We start from the raw sequence: 18,315 nt of genomic DNA, 5'->3' as shown, positions 1-18,315 counted from the left end.
AGCAAAGTAACAAAAAGTGTGTGACTTAAAACAACATAAATTTATTGTCTCATAATTATAGAGTTTAGAAGCCAGAAGCAATCAAGCACCAAGTTGGTTTTTTTTTTGTTTTTTTTTTTTTAAGACTCTAAAAGAACATCCTGACAACCATCAAATGTCTCTATGGAGACAATTTCTAACTACTTGTGCAGCTAGTCCCTCTTCTAACTTTTGGCCACAAAAACACTCTGAGCTAATCAATAAGTATTTCCTTAAAGCTTACCATGGATGAATGCTGTTCACATGTCAAGGATAATGATATGAACAAAACAGATGGGAGGCCTGGAGGAGTTTTATTGCTTTTTTTTAAATAAATGTTTTATTGTGAATTGTGTGATAGTTTACATGGGAGAACATTAGTTTTACATTCATTCTATCATACATTGTTTCATTGCCATAGTTACCATCCATCTATGCATCATCACCCAACCAAATGGTATACCCTGTAAGCCTGCCCCCCTTCCCCCCCACGGTCCTCAGCACTTAGCCCCTTTCCCTCTCTCTCAAGTCCCCAGCCACTCCATCTCTTCACATCATCTTCTCTGCCTCCATCTCAAGCCTCACTGCTTCTCTGGGTAGGGTCCTGCTCTTCCCCATTGATGGTCCCAGGGCCCTCTGCTCCTAGGCTGAAAAGTTAATCACTCTCTTCCTTGCTATAAAATGTCCACCTTTACATTTCCAACCCTCACAATCAGTTCTGATAATAATTATTCACTATAACATCAGAAGAGACCCATCTGCATTTCATTTCATCAGCCCTCCCTGGACAGGCTGGATACTATTCACTGGAGACTCTACCATCCTCCCCACCCTATAGATCTAGGTTACCTCTAGAAAGCTTGTAAGCCAGTCACTTCTTACCTTTGTATCCCTCCCCCCATTTTGGGTAGCCAATGTCCAAGTTGCCCATCCCTGTCTACTCTTTGTGTGGAGGGGGTGGGAATAATTCTTGCAGCAAGGATTTGTTTCCTCTTTTGAGCTACTGCATTTATAGGTGTAGGTCAAGTTTATCGAATTGTATTAGATGATGCTTTTTTCCTTTTCTTTCTTCTTCAGGTTGAGCTCTGATCATCAAGTCATTGAAGCCAGGTCAAGTGGGTATCATCTGCAAGTGTGGGTGTTCTTGCGTCTGCTGGAGGAGTTTTTAAAAATACAGATGTCCAAATACCACTCCAGACCAATTAAATCCAAATATTTGACAATGGGGTGTAGTATTTTAAAGATCCTCTCCAGACTGAGAACCATTGGTACAGGGAAAAGTAAACAGACTATTAGCAGAATACTGTGGAATCTAATCCAATATGAATGATGCTTTTGTAAAAAGAGAAGAAACCAGATACAGAGAGATGATGGTCATATGTACATGGAGGCAGAAATTAGAGTAATGCATGTATATGCTAAAGAATGACAAGGATTGTCAGGAACCACCAGAAGATAAGAAAATGCAAAACAGTATCTTCCCTTAGAGTCTTGAGAAAGAACATAGCCATGTAGATGCATGGTTATATTGGGGTTCATGGTATTTTCAATAACCTCATATGCATGCGAAAGTTGGATAGTGAACAAGGAAGACCATAGAAGAATTGATGCATTTGAGTTATGGTGTTGGAGGAGAATATTGAAAGTGCCATGGGCTGCCAAAAGAACCAACAGATCTGTGTTGGAAGAAGTGCAGCCAGAGTACTTCTTGGAGGCCAAGATGGCCAAACTTCATCTCTCATACTTTGGACATACTTTCAGAAATGACCAGTCGCTAGAGAAGGATATCATGCTTGGTAAGGTGGAGTTCACAGAAAAGGAGGAAGACCCCCAGCGAGATGGATTGGCAAAGTGGCAGCATCAATGGGCTCAAGCATGGCAATGATAGTGAGGTTGGCCCAGGATCGGGCAGTGTTTTGTTCTGCTGTGCATAAGGTCACTATGAATAGGTACCGATTTGATGGCACTTAACAGCAGCAACAACAACATACTCTAGAACTATGACACCATCACATCATTATTGTTACTTTGCTACCACAGGAATAGAAAAATGTATACAATGTCTACATAACTTTAATGAGCTGCTATGATGCACCATAATTATTATCTTAACCATTTGTACCCAGTTCCAAAATTCAGGGCTTAACTTTATTTATGATATTTTTGTAATTGTTGTTGTTGTTGTTAATATTTAATAATTGTATAACAAAAAATTAAAAGGCAAAAAAAAAATGCACGTAGGGAAACCTGGGTCTAAATTCTGACCTCTCCATATAATAGCTTTGAGGATTTGGACAAGTGACCTGACCTCCTATAATCTCAGTTTTGTTCTCTGTTAAGTGAGAGCCATAGCACTTCTTGAAATTTTAAAGCACTTGGCAAATTGTAGGAGTTTAGTTGAACTCATGGTGTGGCACTGTGGGTTAATGCACTGGACTGCAAAGTCAGTTCAAGCTCACCAGCTGCTCCTCAGAAACCCTATAGAGGGTCGCTATGGGTCAGAACTGATTTAATGGCAATTGACAGCAACAACAAGGAGCTTAGTAAAGGGCAATGGTACATACATGATGCTATGATTTCAGGAGTCATACATGCACAGTCCTGGTGTGGCACTGTAGGATAAGCACTGCATGACTAACTGCAAGGTCAGCAGTTCAAACGCACTAGCTCATAGAAACCCCACACAGGGTTGCTATGAGTCAGACCCGACTCAACGGCACTTAACAACACTATCACAGAACTAATACTGAGTAAGACAGGTCCAACTAAATACCATGAAATTTAGGAAGTTACAGGCACTATAGGAGTCCCCAGTTACAAAAATCTCCATAGGAAGACCAAGGGAGGTGCTTCAAACAAGAGTTAAATACATTCATTCTGTGCTTAGATGAAAGAGTTGGTAGTATCACTGTGACCTTACAAAAGAAAAGGCAAAAGACCTCTGAGAGTCTCAATTTCTATCTGTGCTGCTTACTGGGGTCTCAACCCCTGGCAGTCCTCTGCCAAAATTGGAACCACTTGACTTTTCTTCTTTACTCAAATTAGCAGTGGATTTCACCAGATTTGGATCAATTCTCTGTGATCTGGAGTCATCCGTGACTGTGTTTATAGGCTAGGTCAGCTTTACTGTCCATCCCAGTTTCTAGAGCTTGTTTCACTCCTCATACTTGAGTCAGTTTTACATCAATAGTCACCTGGGTATAACAGGTCTTGTGGAAGGACATCTCTGCTTTGCTCTTGAGAGACCATATTCTGGAGACTATATACTATTCCTGAACACTGGATAACAGTCTATAGACAATTATGTATGTCATGGTTTTATGTGCAGGACACAATCATCTAGGATCTGGTACCATGCCCACTGGTTTCTGCCTAATGAATGTCTCAATTCTCCTTTCTATGGCTACCTTAATGCAAAGGAAACTCAGTAAATCCAAGTCCTAGTCTTTTCTAGTCTATTTAGACATGCTAACATTCATCAAGTCATGCCCATCTGACATATGATGTCATCTGCTTTCACATACAAAATATTGCCAAACCTTTCCTCAATTACTTGCCATTTTTGTCACTTCCAATAAAAATTATTCTTTTCCAACATTATTCTCTCTTTTCCCTTGTATTATTCACATGTGTATTATTATTATGCGATATTAATGATGTTGCCAATGATTTCGCATTCCGTTCCATCACTTCTCTTTGGAATGGGCACAGATTTGGATTTCTTCCAGTCAAATGACCAGGTAGTTTTCTTCCAAATTTCTTACCATAGAAATTTGAGTGCCCTTCAGTGCTTCATGAGATTGTTGAAAGGTTTTAACTTGTATTCCATCTATTCTTGTTGCCTTGTTCTTTGCAAGAGCCTTTAATGCACCTTAGATTTCTTCCATCAGAGTCATTGGCTTTTGATCACATACTACCTTTTGAAATGGTTTAAGATCTACCACTTCTTTTTGGTACAGTGACTCTGTGTATTCCCTCCACCTTCTTTGGATATTTTACCCATAGAATCCTTCAATACTACAACTCAAGATTTGAATTTTTTCTTCAGTCCTCTCAACTTGAGAAATGATGAGTGTTGTTCTTCCCTTTTGATTTTCTAACTCCAGGTCTTTGCACATTGAATTATAAAATTTGACGTTCTCTTCTTGAGCTGACCTTGGAAACTTTCTGTTCAGCTCTTGTCCTCATCACTTGTTCCATTTTCTTTAGCATGTCTGCACTGGAGAGAAAGTTTCAGAGTCTCTTCTGACATCCATTTTGGTGTTTTCCTTCAGTCTTGTCTTCTTACTGATCTTTTGCTTTCTTCCTGTATGATGTTCTTGATGCCATCCAACAATTCTTCTCTTCTTCGGTCATTCATGTCTAGTGCACCAAATCAATTCCTGAGATGATTTCTAAATTCAGGTGGGATCTGTTCAAGGTCATATTTTGACTCTTGTGGACTTGTTTTTATTTTTCTTAGCTTCAGCCTGAACTTGCATATGAGCAACTGATGGTCTGTTCCACAGTCTGCCCCTTGCCTGGTTTTGGCTGATGATATGGAGCTTTTCCACTATCTCTTTCCACAGATATAACCTATTTGATTTCTGTGTATTCCATCTAGTGAAGTCCATGTGTATAGTCATCTTTTATGTTGTTTGAAAAAGGTATTTACAATGAAGAAGTCATTAGTCTTGTAAAATTCTATTATGCCATCTCCAGCATTATCTCTATCACCAAGGCATATTTTCCAACTACTAATCCTTCCTCTTTGTTTCCAATCTTTGCATTCCCATCACCAGTAATTATCAAGACATCTTGATTGCATGTTTGATCAACTTCAGACTGAAGAAGCTGATAGAATACTTTAATTTCATCATCACTGGCTTTAGTGTTTTTTCCAGTTAATATTGGTATTCTACACGTATGGATATTGTTGTTGTTAAGCACTGTCGAGTCAGTTCCAACTCACTGTGACCCTGTATAGGGTTTCCAAACAGCAGTTGGTGAGCTTTAATAGCTCACCTTGCAGTTCAAACCGACCTTGAAGCCCAGTGCAATAACCCACAACGCCACATCAGGACTCCACAAACAGTGTTATACTTCAAGATAGGTTTTGAAATGTTCTTTTTAATGATGAATGCAATGCTATTCCTCTTCAATTTGTCATTTCTGGCACACAAAACCATGCTACTGTCAAATTAAAAATGGTGAATACCAGTCCATATCAGCTTACTAATTCCTAGGATATTGATGTATGTGCATTCCATTTCATATTTGAAATCTCCCATTTTTCCTAGATCCATACTTCATACATTCCATGTGATTGTCATACTTCATACATTCCATATTCAGAATATTAATGGATGTTTACAGCTGTTTCTCCTGATTTTGAGTTGTGACCCACCACTTGTCTGCCAGTTGCATGACAATCAAATGGTTTACTATGCCAGGAGTGGCAAATTGAAGATGAATGGCATCTCATTCATCATCAACAAGAACATATCAAGACCTTCATGAAGTACAACATTGTGATACGACAATATTCATACACCTACAAGGAAGACCAGCCCAAACCACTATTATTCAAATTTATGTACCAACCACTAAAGCCAGTGATGCTGACATTGAAGAATTCTACCAATTTCTTCAGTCTGAAATTGATCAAACATGCAATTAAGATGTATTGATAATTACTGGGAATTGGAATGCAAAGGTTGGAAACAAAGAGGAAAAGCCAGTAGTTGGGAAATATGACCTTCATGATAGAAACTGTGCTGGAGATGGCATGATAAAATTTTGCAAAATCAATGACTTCTTTATTGTAAATACCTTTTTTAAACAACAGAAAGATGACTAAACACATGGACTTCACAGGATGGAATACACAGAAATCAAATAGATGATATCTGTGGAAATAAACAGTGGAAAAGCTCCAAATCATCAAGCAAAACAAGGCCAGGGGCAGATTGTGAAACTAACCATCAATTACCCATGTGCAAGTTCAGAATGAAGCTGAAGAAAATTAAAACAAGTCCAAGAGAGCCAAAAGAAGACCTTGAGTATATCTCACATGAATTTAGAGTTCAGCTGATGGACATACTTGATACATTAGACACTAAAGACTGAAGACAAGAAGAGTTGTTAGATGACATCAAGAATAAAGCAAAAGGTCATTAAGAAGACAAGAGAGAAGGAAGATACCAAAAAAGATGTTAGAAGAGACTCTGAAGATGGCTTGCCAGCATAGAGACGCCAAAGCAAATGGAAGAAATGAAGCGGTACAAGAGCTGAATAGACAATTTCAAAGATCAGCTCGAGAAGACAAAATCAGATATTATAACAAAATGTGCAAAGACCTGGAGTTAGTAAACCAAAAGGAAAGAACATGCTCAGCATTTCTCAGGCTGAGGAAACTGAAGAAAAAAATCAAACCTCGACTTATGGTATTGAAGGATTCTGAGTCCTGGTGTGGTGCTGTGGGCTAATGTGCTGGACTGCAAAGTTGGTTTGAACCGCAAGGCCAGTGGTTCAAGCTCACCAGTCACTCTTTGGAAACCCTATACAGGGCCACTATGGGTTGGAACTGACTCAATGGCACTTAACAACAACAACAATGTGCAACAAAATGTGCAAAGATCTGGAATCAGAAAACCAAAAAGAAAGAACACGCTCAGCATTTCTCAAGCTGGGGGGAACTGTAGAAAAAAATTCAAGGCTCGACTTACTTTATTGAAGGATTCTCTGGGCAAATTATTGAATGATACAGAAAGCATCAAAAGAAGATTGATGGAATACACAGAGTCACTGTACCAAAAGGAAATGGTTAATGTTCAACCATTCCAAGAGGTAGCATATGATCAAGAGCCAATGATACTGAAGGAGGAAGTCCAAGGTGCATTGAAGGAATTGGCAGGGAACAAGGCACCAGGAACCGATGCACTAAAAATTGAAATATTTCAAGAAAGTGAGGCAACACTGGAGGCACTCACTCATCTCTGCCAAGAAATTTGGAAGACAACTATCTGGCCGACTGATTGGAAGAGATCCATATTTGTGCCCATTCCAAGAGAGGTGACCCAACAGAATGCAGAAATCATTGGACAATCTCTTTGATATCCCATGTGAGTAAAGTTTTACTAAAGGTAATACAGAAACAGCTGCAAGCATACATTGACAGAGAACTTCAAGAGGTTCAAGCCAGATTCAGAAGAGGATGTGGAATGAGGGAAATCATTGCTGACGTCAGATGGATCTTGACTGAAAGCAGAGAATACCAGAAAGACGTTTACCTGTGCTTTATTGACTATGCAAAGGCTTTCGATTGTGTGGATCATGACAAGCTATAGGCAACATTGCGAAGTATGAGTATTCCAGAACACTTAATTGTGCTCCTGAGGAATCTGTACCTGTACCAAGAGGCAGTTGTTCAAACAGAACACGGTAACACTGAATGGTTTAAAATTAAGAAAAGTATGAGATAGGGTTGCATTCTTTCACCATACGTATTCAATCTGTATGCTGAGCAGATAATCTGAGAAGCTGGGTTATATGAAGAAAAACATGGCATTAGGATTGAAGGAAGATTCATTAACAACCTGTGATATGCAAATAATACAACCTTGCTTGCTGAAAGTGAAGAGGACTTAAAATATTTACTCATGAAGATCAAAGAGCACAGCCTTCAGTATGGATTGCATCCCAATGTAAAGAAAACAAAAATCCTCACCACTGAAACAATAAACAACATTCTTATCAATGGAGAAAAGATTGAAATTGTTAAGGACTTCATTCTTCTTGGATCAACTATCAACATTCATGGAAGCAGCAGTCAAGAAATCAAATGACGTATTGCATTAGGCAAATCTGTTGCACAAGACCCTTTTTAAAGTGTTGAGGAACAGAGATGTCAGCTTGAGGGCTAAGGCGCACCTGACCCAAGCTATGGTATTCTCAGTAACCTCATATGCATGCGAAAGCTGGACAGTGAATAAGGAAGACCAGGATGGCCAAACTTCATCTCTCATGCTTCAGACATATTGTTAGGAACGACCAGTCTCTGGAGAAGGATATCATGTTTGGTAGGTGGAGAGTCAGAGACAAAGAGGAAGACCCCCAGCGAGATGGATTGGCAAAATGGCAGGATCAATGGGCTCAAGCATGGCAACAATTGTGAGGTTGGTCCAGGATCGGGCAGTGTCATGCATAGGGTCGCTATGAGTCAATACTGACTTGATGGCATCTAACAACAACAAATGTCAAAATATTGCATGATGCAGAAAGCCTCAAAATAACATGGTACAGAGTCACTGTACCAAAAAGAAATGTTCAATGTTCAAACATTTCAAGAAGTAGCATATTAAGAGGCAATGATCCTGAAGGAAGATGTCCAAAGTGCTTTGAAGGAACTGGCAAAGAACAAGGCATTAGGAATTGATGGAATTGAAATATTGAAATATTTTAACAAACTGATGAAGTAATGGAGACACTCACTCATCTATACAAAGAAATTTTCAAGAGAACTACCTGGCCAACTGACTGGAAAAGATCCATATTTGTGCCTATTCCAAAGACAGGTGACCCAATGGAATGCAGAAATTATCATTGATATCGCATGTAAATTCAGCTTTACTAAAGGTAATACAAAAATGGCTGCAACCATATATTGACAGAGAACTTCCAGAGGTTCAAGCCAGACTCAGACAAGGATGTGGAATGAGGGATATCATTGTTGACGTAAGGTGGGTATTGGCTGAAAGCAGGGAATACCAGTAAGATGTTTACTGTACTTTATTGACTTTGCAAAGGATTTTGATTGTGTGGATTATAACAAGCTATAGACAAGTTTGTGAAAAATGAGTATTCTGGAACACTTACTGTGCTCATGAGGAGTCTGTACATAGACAGTTATTCCTACATAACAAGGGAACACCAAATGGTTTATAATTAAGAAAAGTGTTCTCCATGGTTGTATTCTTTCACCATACATATTCAATATGTATGCTGAGCAAATAATTTGAGAAACTCGATTATATGAAGAAAAAGATGGCATCAGGATTGGAGGAACACTCATTAACAACCTGTGATATGCAGATGATACAATCTTGCTTGCTGAAAGTGAAGAAGACTTAAAAGACTTACTGATGAAGATCAAAGATCAAACCTAAACCTTTGGTATAGGTTGCATCTCAATGTAAAGGAAACAAAAATCTTCACCACTAGACCAATAAACACCATTCATATAAATGAAAAGATTGAAGCTGTCGAAGATTTCATTTTGCTCAGATTAACGATCCACACTCATGGAAGCAGCAGTCAAGAAATCAAGCAACGTATTGTTTTACATGCAAAGGCAAATCTACTATACAAGACTTCTTTAAAGTGTTGAAGAACAAAGATGTCAGTATGAAGATTAATGTGTATCTGATCCAAGCCCTGGTATTTTCAATAACCTCATATGCATGAGAAAGTTGGACAGTGAATAAGGAAGACAGTAGAAGAATTTATGCCTTTGAGTTATGGTGTTGGAGGAACAGATTGAAAGTATTATGGACTGTCAAAAGAACAAACAGATCTGTGTTGGAAGAAGTACAACCAGAGTGCTCCTTGAAAGCCAGGATGGCCAGACTCCATCTCTCATACTTCGCACATACTATCAGGAGGGCCCAGTAACTGGAGAAGAATATCATGTTTGGTAAAGAGGAAGGTAGGAGAAAAAGAGGAAGATCACCAACAGATGGATTGGCACATTGGCGGAATCAATGGGCTCAGGCATAGCAACGATTGTGAGGTTGGCCCAGGACTGGACAGTGATTCGTTCTGTGGTGCATAGGATCTCTATGAGTCAGTACTGACTCAGTGGCACCTAACAACAACAAATGAAATGTCCCAAAAGCTTCACTCCATTTGTGTCATCATGGGTAACTCTACCTTGAGGAGGTAACTCATCCCCAGTCATATTTTGAGTGCATTTCAACTTGAGGAGCTCATCTTCCAGCACTATGTCTGACAATACTCTGATGCTCTTCATCATGTTTCAATATTCAAAATTCTGGTTCTATCTACAGTGTTCCACTGGTATTCATAAAGTGTTCAGTGACTACATATTCATCAGTAGTCTATATCTCTCCTTCTTATTATTCTTAGTCTGAAAGCTCACCTGAAATCTGTCCACCATGGGTAACCCTGCTGGTATTTAAAATGCCAGTAGCATAGCTTCCAGAATCACAGCAACACATATGCCCCCAATGTACGACAAACTGACAGATGAATGGTAGAGTATTTTAATAAACCTGGTAAAGTATTGTATTTCTACTTTTCAAGATGCCTGTTGCTTCATGTTTATATCTAATTACAATAATCATCCTCATCAAAGTTCATATACAAATACCCTCTCAATTCTCTAACAGTAATATCAACCTTCACATGAATAAACCTTGGAACAACAGTGTTCTGTGAGTACATACACAGACAAACACACAGGCTGGATGGGTATAGGAGGAAGAGTGGAAGTACACTCACAGATAAATACGGATTTGAAAAGGGATATTTGCACATTACCTGCTCTGCAAACACAACTATGAATGTGGTGGATCATACAGTGAGCCAAATGATGAAAACGTCTTAGATATTATCAAACATCTTAAGGCAATGTATTGCTGGGCCTGGGGCTCAGTACTATAATCTCAAGGGCCACCATTTTCAATCAGCATAACATAGTTCACAAACACAATGTTGTACATTCTTCTTTAGTGAACAGCACCTGGGATCTTAAAAGCCCATCAGTGATCATCTACAGTACAACTACTGGTCTCTCCATGTGTGAAAGACAGAAGAGTGATGAGAAATGGAGATGCTCAGAATCAATGAGTCCAATGGATTAATGTAAACTAAACATCAGTTTACATGATTCTGAGACCAGAAGAACTAGATAGTGCCTGGATGCCACTAACAACTGCTCTGAAAGGACCACATTAAAAGGTCCCAGATAGGGTAGGGGAAAATGTGGAATAATACTCAAAATTATATATATAAAGATGGGCTTACAGCTCAGAAAGAAACTGAAAGATGCTGAAACAATGGCCATCAACCACTCTACATGTCTGGAGCATAACTCACTTTCATGCACAAATTTTCAGCCAAGCAGCAAATACATCAAACAATACTAGTAAGCTATGTTCACCATGGAATCATCAATCATTCAAAATAAAAAGGGCAACATTTATCAAATTGCAAAGTTGAAAAGTAATAGGAAGGTGGGTGGATAGAAATAGGGACCACAGGGAGGAAGTTGGGTAACTGTTGTTGCATGGAGGGATTGCAATCACTGAGATGAAACAAAGTATATGATTCCTTAAATGTAAAATGGATTATCTTGTCTGTAAACTTTCACTCAATTAATAATAAAAAGTTAAAAAAACAAACATCAGTTTGACAGACATAGGCTTTTGGAAGGCTATAATTCACACACAAGATTTAAGTGTTCACACTGAGTAGTTTTCCCCACAGTGTATTTTATTTATTGTCCTGGGTGATACTTTAGGAGTAGAAGGAACTACTATCCATGGCTAAATATGTTTTAGAAAAATAGAGCACGCCATACATTTCTCCTGAAGATTCACATTGTGTATTGGAATGATTATATTAAAAGACTTGAAAGTTAATATTGCTTAACTCATTGTTTCTGAAACTTAATTGAACACAGAGCTTTCTTGGAGTATGTGATAGTTAAGGTTTTGTGTCAACTTGATTGGGCCAAAATTCTCAGTGGTTTAACAGTTAAAATGTAGTAATCCCACTTGATGAGATTTACCATAATGCAGTCATCTACGTGAAATGCAGTCATCTACGTGATGATATCTGCTGTGAGTAACCAATCAATTGAAAGGAAGCTTTCTTGGGGGTGTGGTCTGCTTCCAATATATGGGACCCTTACGCAAATCTTTCATGCTTTTTTTTTTTTACCCAATTATTTTTTTTAAGTTTTTATTGTGAATTATGTGATAGTTTACATGGGAGAACATTATCTTTACATTCATCCTATCTTATTTTGTTTCATTGCAATGATTACAATCCCCCGCATGCGTCATCAAACAACCAAAGGGTACACCCTGCAAGCCTGCCCCCAGGGCGTCAGCACTCAGCCCCTCTCACTCTCTGAGTCTAGAGTCCTCAGCTGCTCCATCTCTCCATGTCATCATCTCTGCCATCATTGCTTCTCTGGATAGTGTCCTGCACTCCGCTTTTCTCCCTTGATGGTCCCAGGGATCTCAGCTCCTAGATTGCAAAATCAATCACTCCCCTCCTTTTATTACAAAACCTCTACCTTTTTCTTTCCAACACTCACAGTCAGTCCTGATAGCAATCATTCACTACTGAACCACAGCAGAATTATCCCCATCTCCTTTCATCAGCCCTGTCCAGACAGGTTGGAAATCACTCAGTGGAGATTCTACCTTCTCCCTCTGGAACTAGGTTCCTTATTGAAACCTTGTAAGTCAGTCACCTCTTGCCTTTGTAGCCCCCCATTTTTGGTTAACCGATGTCTAAGTTGCCTACCCTTGTCGACCCTGTGTACCAAGGGGATGGGAATGATCCTCACTGTAAAGATTTATTCCCTCCTTTGACTTACTGCATCTACAAACATAAATTAAGCTCATCAAATTGTAGCAGATTACACTATTTTTCTTCTTCTTTCTTCCTCTAGTCAAGTTCTGATCATCCAGCCATTGAAGCCAGATCAACTGGGTACTATCTGTAAGTATGGGTGTTCTTGTACATCTCCTATCACTGCATATCAGCCGGATGCTTCACACTCCACTCTAATCCTCTGTGGCCATGTCTCTGTCCCTGGGCCCAGGAGTCCTCAGGTCTCATCATACTGCAGGCCAACCAGGTCTCAATCCAGGTTAACAGGAGTCTACTGAATGGGGTCGGATTTAGCTCACAACTTCATTGCTGGTTTTCCCCTACTTCCCCTTATCGGTGACCAACATGGTGAACAGCAAGAACACATGCTTGCTTGTGTACTCCCCTTGAGTTTTAGTCTTGGAAGGGTGTTTGCCCTGAGGGGACCAGATCACTTGTCTTGATGGCTCCCAGTGGAACAACTTGCTTGTTCTTGTAGCAGTCAATCAGACTGCAGTAATTGTTTTGTTTTTATTTTTCCTGCTGGTCTTTCGGTTCTTATACCAGCTCCATGCTGCTCTACTTGTCCTTTCAAGTAGAAATTTTCCACCTCAGAAGATTCTGGGTGGGATTCAGGATTCCACCTATGCTCTTATGCAGTGCAGAGGCTCTCTAGGAAGCCTCCTTCACTGGGCAAGTTCTAGCCCTAGTTTAGGTATTCCAATCAATTATAGGCTGAAGACAGACTTACAAGCTTTCTATGGTGATGTTTCTGGCTATTCCTTTCTCTACCCCTCAAGTGTCTATTTTACAATAGTAGGTAAGGGAAACCAAGATTCAAAAGACAGCCAAGCATCTTAACATTATCTCCCCACTCTTACCCATTGAAATCATGCCTCAATAATTGTGTTCCAGAGCCCTGTTTTTCCAAGTTTTTGCTTACATTGTTATTTACCTCTGCCCCATGTAGCCCAGGCAAACCTGCTTAACTGTTCTCCTCCTCTTTCTAGTGTATTGTCATTTCCCCCCAACACCCAAACTACACTGCCTATTCCCTACCCTGTACTCCACCTTCCTCTCCTTCCCGTCATCCCACCCTACTCACCCGGGTAATGAGCAAAGATTCCCCACCCCTTTCAGTGTGGGTACTTTTTCTTAATCCTTTATAATAATCGTCCTATGCAGTATTTCTCTAAATCTGACTGACTGATTTCACTCAGCATAATGTCCTCAAGTTTCATCTATGTTATCCGGTGGCTTGCAGCTTCCTTGTTATTCTGCAAGGTAGCATAATATTTCATTGTGTGTATGTACCAGTTTGTTTATCCATTCTACCATATACAGGGCACTTTGGCTGTTTCTATCTTTTTACTATTGTAAAAAGTGCTGCTATGAACATTGGTGTGCATATAGCAATTTGTGTTATGGTGCATATTTCTTGTGGATAAACACCAAGCAGAGGAATTGCTGGATCATAAGGTATCTTTATTTTCAACCTTCTGAGGAAGCACCATATTGTTTTCCAGAGTGGTTGGATCATTTTGCAGTCCCACCAGCAATGTAGGAAGGTCTCAGTCTCTCCACATCCTGTGGCACTGTGGTTAATGCATCAGACTGCAAAGCCATTTGAACTGCAAGGTCAGCAGTTCAAGGTCACCAGCTACTCCTCGGAAACCCTATACAGGGTCGCTATGGCTCAGAATCGACTTGACGGCACTTAACAACAACAACAACAACAACTTTTTTGATCTTTGCTGTTATTACTGGTGTGAGATAATAACTCATTGTTTTGATTTGCATCCCTCTGATGGCTAGTGATTGTGAACATTTCTTCAGATGTTTGTTGGCTGCCCAGATCTCCTCCTTGGTGAAGTGTCTGTTCATGTCCTGTGCCCATTTGTGAATTGGGTTATTTGTCTTTTTCTTGTAGAGGTGTTGTAGTTTCCTATATATTTTAGAAATGAATCTCTTGTCTTATGTGTCATTGCAAAAGATTTTTTCCCATTCTGCAGGATCCCTTTTTACTCTTCTGGTGAAGTCTTTTGATGCACGTAAGTTTTTAAGTTTTAGTATGTCTCAATCATCTATTTTGTCTATTTTTGTTTGTGTCATTTTCAAAATGTGTAGTAGTCTGTGTATGCCCTGTGTGCTCTCACATTTGTCCCTACTTTTTCATTTATGACCTATATAATTCTGGGATTCAAATTTAGGTCTTTAATCCATGCTGAGTTGGTTTTTGTATGGGGGTTACGTAAAGGTCTTGTTTAAATCTTTTGCATATCGCTTTCCAGTTCTGCCAAGACCATCTGTTGAAGAGAATATCTCCTCACCATGCAATATACTTAGGCACTTTGTTGAAAGTCAGTTGGCTGTATGTGGATGGGTTAATTTCTGGATCCTTGATTCTCTTCCACTGATCAGTGCATCTTTCATTATACCAGTACCAAGCTGTTTTGACCTCTGTAGCCATGTAGTAAATTTTGAAATCTGGGAGTGAGAGGCTTCCAAACTTGCTCTTCTTCTTAAGCAGTGCTTTGCTTATCCTGGGTCTCTTTCCTTTCCATATAAAGTTTATAATTTTTTTTTTTGTTTTTTATCTCTTTGAATAATGTTGTTGGAATCTGGATTGGGATTGCATTATATGTGTAAATTGCTTTGGGCTGTATTGACATTTTCACAATGTTAAGTCTTCCTATCAGGAGCATGGTACATTCTTCCATTTGTGTAGGTCTCTTTTGGTTTCTTGTAGTAGTGTTTTGTAGTTTTCTTTGTATAGGTCCTTTGTTTTTCTGGTTACATTTATTCCTAGATATTTCATCCTTTGGGTGGCTACTGTAAATGGTACTGGTTTCCTAATGTCCTTTTCAGACCTGTCATTAATAGTATAGAAGAATCCAACTGATTTTTGTATGTTGATCTTATATCCTGTCACTTTGCTAAATATTCCAATGAGATTTAATAGCTTTTGTTTACTGAGTCTTTGGGGTTTTCTATGTATAGGATCATATCATCTGTAAATAGAGTTTTATTTCCTCTTTGCCAATTTGGATGCCTTTAATTGCCCTATCTTGCCCTATAACTCTGGCTAAGACTTCTAGTACAATATTGAATAGAAGCGGTGACAAAGGGCATCCTTGTCTGGTTTCTGTTCACAGAGGGTAGGCTTTCAGTTTCTCTCTATTGAGAGTATGTAGGCTGTTGGTTTTGTATATATACTCTTAATTATGCTGAGGAATTTCCCTTCAATTCTTACTTTGTTGAGTGTTTTATTGGGAAAGGATGTTGGGTTTTGTCAAATGCCTTTTTGCATCATTCAATATGATCATGTGGTTCATTTCTTTTTTCTTATTTATATGGTGGATTACATTGATTGTTTTTCTAATGTTGAGCCATTCTTGCATCGCTGATATGAATCCCACTTGGTCATTATGTATTTTTTTTTTTTTTTTTTGATGTGCTGCTGGATTCTGTTGGCTAGGATTTTGTTGAGAATTTTTGCATCTAATGTTTATGAGAGATATTACTCTATAATTTTCTTTCTTAGTGATGTCCTTCCCTGGTTTTGGTATGAGGGTTATGCTTGCTTCATAAAATGTATTAGGAAGTTTTCCAGCCTCTTCTATATTCTGGAATAATTTGAATGCAATTGATCACAGCTCTTCCCTGAGTGTTTGGTAGAAGTCATCAGTGAAGCCATCTGGACCTGGACTTCTTTTGGTTGGGAGTTTTTTGATGACTTGACCAGTTTCTTCTTTTGTTATGCATGGGTCTGGTCAAGTCTTCTACTTCACTCTTTGTAAGTTTAGGTAGACCGTGGTTTTCTAAAAATGTATCTATCTCCTCTAAGTTTTCAAATTTGTTGAAGTATAACTTTTCATAGTATTTTCTTATTATTCTTTTGATTTCCTTTGGTTCTGTTGTGACATCGCCATGTCATTTCTAATGTGTGTTATTCGTGCCTTCTCCTTCTTTTCTTTTGTTAGGTTTGCCAATGGTTTGTCAATTTTATTAATCCTTTCAAAGAACCAGCTTCTTGTCCTATTGATTCTGTTTTCTATCTCATTTATTTCTGCTCTTATCTTTATTATTTCCTCTGTTGGTTTGTTTCTAATTGTTGGAGATGTTGCATGCATGATTTTTACTGGACCTGGACCCTGCATCTAGCTTGTCATCTGACCTCCAGTTATTTAGACTGGAGCCAGTGGCCTGCTTAATTTCTTGTTGATTCTGGGAATTGTCAGCATCCTATCAATTTACTTTACCAACATGCTTGCTTGCCTGCCTGCCTGACCTACCAATTTTGGTTCATATGATTGATGGACTTGGGATTTGCACAACTCTACAATTTTATGTCTATGTGTTCAATTTCATTTTTGACAATTTCCAATTTTCTCAGATTCATACTTAGCACATTCCATGTTCCAATTTTCAATGGATGTTTACAACTGTTTCTACTCCTTTTGAGTTGTGCCCCATAAGCAAATGAAGGTCCTGCAGGGCTTTTCTCCCACGACCTTTACTCCATTCACGTTATCACGTGACTTTTAAGAGGCAGCTCTTCCCCAGTCGTATTTTGAGTGCCTTCCAACTCGAGGGGCTCATTTTCCGCACTATACTGACAGTGTTATGACTCTGCTATTCATAAGGTTTTCAGTGACTAAATATTCAGAAGTAGTTTGTCACTCTTTCTGCTTAGTCTGTCTTTGTCTGGAAGTTCATCTGAAACCTATCCATCATTGGTGACCCTGCTGGTATTTAAATTACCAGAGGCACAGCTTTCAGAATCACAGCAGCTCACAAGCCACCACAGTACAACAAACTGACAGATGAGTGGAGGTCATTTGGATTTAAGTGGAAACTGTCACTTTAAATTTTGAGGAGATCCGTGTGCATGCATACTAGAACCCTCCAGGGGTGGGGGTGAGGTGTCCATTCACTCAGGCATCCCCTCTAGTCACTAGAATGGAGGTGCGCAGACAGCGAGAGGCCAATGAACAGATACCAAAAATAAGCATGTCCACACCTGAATCTCCGCAAGTCTGTCAGGAGATCATGGCTGTTCTGACCATTCCCCTACTTGGTCTTCCCAAGATGGCGGCTCTGAGAGTAGCTGAGCATCTTGAATTAGAAAGCAATGGATTTCTTGATTCTGCTACAAATCCCCCTAGCTGTAAGCCTTCCAATTTTCTAAATATTCCTTTAGATGTGCTTCAGAGTTCTAGCACCAGCCCCTGAGACTGCTTGGTACAGTATTCTGTGTTGTTGGTGATGGAGCTCCTCACTGCACATCTGCCTGATCCTGCCATCTTAGATAGCTATAAAGCATAAATATCAATATCTTAGGCATTAGTGAGCTGAAATGGACTGGTATTGGCCATTTTGAATCTGACAACCACATGGTTTACTATGCAGAGAATGACAAATTGAGGAGGAATGGCATTGTATTCATCATCAAAAAGAACATTTCCAGATCAGTCATGAGGTACAACACGGTCTGTGATAGGACAATATCCATGCGCCTATAGTGAAGCTCAGTTAATACCAATATTATTCAAATTTATGCACCAACCACTAAAGCTAGTGAGGATGAAATAGAAAAATTCTACCAATTTCTTCAATCTGAAATCGATCAAACATGCAATCAAGATGTATGGATCATTATTGGTGATTGGAATGCAAAGGTTGCGAACA

General features: G+C 39.2%; 1 protein-coding gene across 1 annotated transcript in view; it reads right to left on the bottom strand.

The window, feature by feature from the left end:
* PAPPA2 (pappalysin 2) overlaps positions 1 to 18,315 on the bottom strand; it is a 536,466-nt gene that overhangs the window by 281,167 nt on the left and 236,984 nt on the right. The window lies entirely within an intron of this gene.

This window comes from Chrysochloris asiatica, unplaced genomic scaffold (assembly GCF_000296735.1).
Source record: "Chrysochloris asiatica unplaced genomic scaffold, ChrAsi1.0 scaffold00100, whole genome shotgun sequence".
Classification (NCBI taxonomy): domain Eukaryota; kingdom Metazoa; phylum Chordata; class Mammalia; order Afrosoricida; family Chrysochloridae; genus Chrysochloris; species Chrysochloris asiatica.
The sequence above is the reverse complement of the archived record's forward strand: the minus strand, read 5'-3'. Positions and strand labels throughout refer to the sequence as shown.